At 43.0% G+C, this 3,022-nt stretch overlaps 1 pseudogene; it reads right to left on the bottom strand.

The window, feature by feature from the left end:
- Window positions 1-1,292: 1,292 nt before the first annotated feature.
- On the bottom strand, window positions 1,293-1,651 carry LOC137205597 (large ribosomal subunit protein P2 pseudogene; annotated as a pseudogene).
- Between the last annotated feature and the right edge of the window lie 1,371 nt (window positions 1,652-3,022).

Raw genomic sequence — 3,022 nt, forward strand, 5'->3', positions numbered from 1 at the left:
GGGCCCAGCTACTCTGCAGCATGCGGGATCCTCCCGGACCGGGGCACGGACCCACGTCCCCTGCATCGGTAGGTGGACTCTCAACCACTGCGCCACCAGGGAAGCCCCTATAGATATTATATTTACTATAAAATTTCTTGTTCTGTTATTTTTATTTTGTTTTATTTTCATTTCTCTAGAGGTGGATCAAAAAAGATCTTGTGGTGATTCATGTCAAAGAGTGTTCTTCCTATGCTTTCCCCTAAGAGTTTTATAGTGTCCAGGCTTACATTTAGGTCTTTAATCCATTTTGAGTTTATTTTCATTTATGGTGTTAGGGAATGTTCTAATTTCATTCTTTTACATGTAGCTGTCCAGTTTTCCCAGCATCACTTATTGAAGAGGCTGTCTTTTCTCCACTGTATATCCTTGCCTCCTTTGTCGTAGATTAGCTGACCATAGGTGTGTGGGTCTGTTTTGTTTAATATCTCTGCCTGTGATGGTATCTATTATATAGTTCATTGTTTCTTTTGTTTTTTCAGCTTTATTGAGGTATAACTGGTATACAAAAAACTGCACATAATTAATTTATACAATTTGGTGGGTTTGGACAGATGAATACACTCACAGTACCACTACCACAATCAAGGGAATAAACCTATCCATCACCTCCAAAAGCTTCCTTGTATCCCCACCCCACCCCCTTTTTTGGTAAGAATACTTAATGTGAGATCTACAGTTAATGAATATTAGGGTACAGAATGCCTTACTATTAATTGTAGGCACTGTGCTGTACAGCTGATCTCTGGAGCTTACATCACTGTTTTCTTCTGAAGTGGTTGTACTTCTTTGTTATCAAGGTCCTTGTTAAGATAAAGGGATGAACATCAGAACCCTTTTTTGTAACAATCCAGGTGAGTTCAAAGGAGAAGAGAGAGAGCTTTCATGTGAAGAACTACAGAAAAGCACAGGTCATCACTCTTCCTCTGCACTGAACAGCTCTTCAGTGAGTATTTTATTCTCGGCTGCTTCTCCTCACCCCTATGTTGGGGAGGAGACTTTCCCCACTGAGGTTTGAGAAGGAAGGGGCAGGGGACTGAATACCTGGGCTACTTTTCACTGCTCCTCTCTGAGAGCTTCTGTGCAGCCATGCTGAGTTTTAAGGAGTGGGCATTGATGGTCTCAAGGCAACAGCTGGACTCAAAGGGCTTTTCCTATTTTTTTTTCTCCTTTTTTTTTGTTTTGTTTTACATAAAAAGGGGTTTATTTGCAGGGGAGCAGGACTCTAGTCAAACGAGCCAAATCCCATGTCGTCATCTGACTCCTTCCTCCTTCTTCTCCTCCTCTGCTGCTGCTGGGGCAGAACCCGCAGCAAGAGCTGCAGCTCCTGGGGCAGCAGAGACGACCACAGCCCCGCCAGCGGGCATGCTGACCAGCTTGTGGATACCCTGGGCAATGACGTCCTCAATGTTCTTGCCGTTCAGCTCACTGATGACCTTGTTGAGCCGGTCGTCGTCCGCCTCGATACGCACGCTGTCCAGGATCTTCTGGATGTCCTTGGCGCTGGGGGAGGTATTGCCCCCAAGAGCGGCCAGCAGGTAGGAGGCAACGTAGCGCATCTTGGCGGCGGCAGAGGAGCCTCGCGCGTGCGACCTCGGCAGCGTCAGGGATGGAAAGGGGCTTTTCCTAATTTAGCCTTCCTGATCCCACTGGCTGGACCCCATCTCCTATCTACGCAATATTTCAAACAGCTCTCCCTCTCTCCAGTTGTCTCTTTTATTCCTCAGGTTTCTAAGTTTCAATAGTTCCCCCACGTACCATTGATCTTAGGAAAAGGAGCCAGCATGCTGTGCTAATTCTGCTTCTTATTGTAAATCAGAATAAAATACTAGTTTTTGACCCATATCACAAAGAAGAGACATTATAGTTTAAGTTAAAGTGCTCAAGAATCTATCCTAATAAGGAGTTAAACCAGATTTCAAACTTCACTCAAATTCAAAGTCTATGTTCTTTCTATTTCTCTGTCTCTAGGAGGGTTTAGACTAGACTGCGTTTACCTTTTTGTGGTTTTGTAGCAATTAAGCCTTTCTTTTTTTTTTAAAACATCTTTATTGGAGTATAATTGCTTTACAATGGTATGTTAGTTTCAGCTTCACAACAAAATGAATCAGTTATATATATACATATGTTCCCATATCTCTTCCCGTTTGCGTCTCCCTCCCTCCCACGCTCCCTATCCCACCCCTCCAGGCGGTCACAAAGCACCGAGCTGATCTCCCTGTGCTATGCGGCCGCTTCCCACTAGCTATCTACCTTACGTTTGGTAGTGTATATATGTCCATGCCTCTTTATCGCTTTGTCACCGTTTACCCTTCCCCCTCCCCATAGCCTCAAGTCCATTCTCTAGTAAGTCTGTGTCTTTATTCCTGTTTCACCCCTAGATTTTTCATGACATTTTTTTTTCCTTAAATTCCATATATATGTGTTAGCATACAGTATTTGTCTCTCTCTTTCTGACTTACTTCACTCTGTATGACAGACTCTAGGTCTATCTACCTCATTACAAATAGCTCAATTTCGTCTCTTTTTATGGCTGAGTAATATTCCATTGTATATATGTGCCACATCTTCTTTATCCGTTCATCCGATGATGGACACTTAGGTTGTTTCCATCTCTGGGCTATTGTAAATAGAGCTGCAATGAACATTTTGGTACATGACTCTTTTTGAATTATGGTTTTCTCAGGGTATATGCCCAGTAGTGGGATTGCTGGGTCATATGGTAGTTCTATTTGTAGCTTTTTAAGGAACCTCCATACTGTTCTCCACAGTGGCTGTATCAATTTACATTCCCACCAACAGTGTAAGAGGGTTCCCTTTTCTCCACACCCTCTCCAGCATTTATTGTTTCTAGATTTTTTGATGATGGCCATTCTGACTGGTGTGAGATGATATCTCATTGTAGTTTTGATTTGCATTTCTCTAATGATTAGTGATGTTGAGCATTCAAAAGACCCCGAATAGCCAAAGCAATCTTGAGAAC

Source organism: Pseudorca crassidens, chromosome 14 (assembly GCF_039906515.1).
Source record: "Pseudorca crassidens isolate mPseCra1 chromosome 14, mPseCra1.hap1, whole genome shotgun sequence".
Lineage (NCBI taxonomy): Eukaryota > Metazoa > Chordata > Mammalia > Artiodactyla > Delphinidae > Pseudorca > Pseudorca crassidens.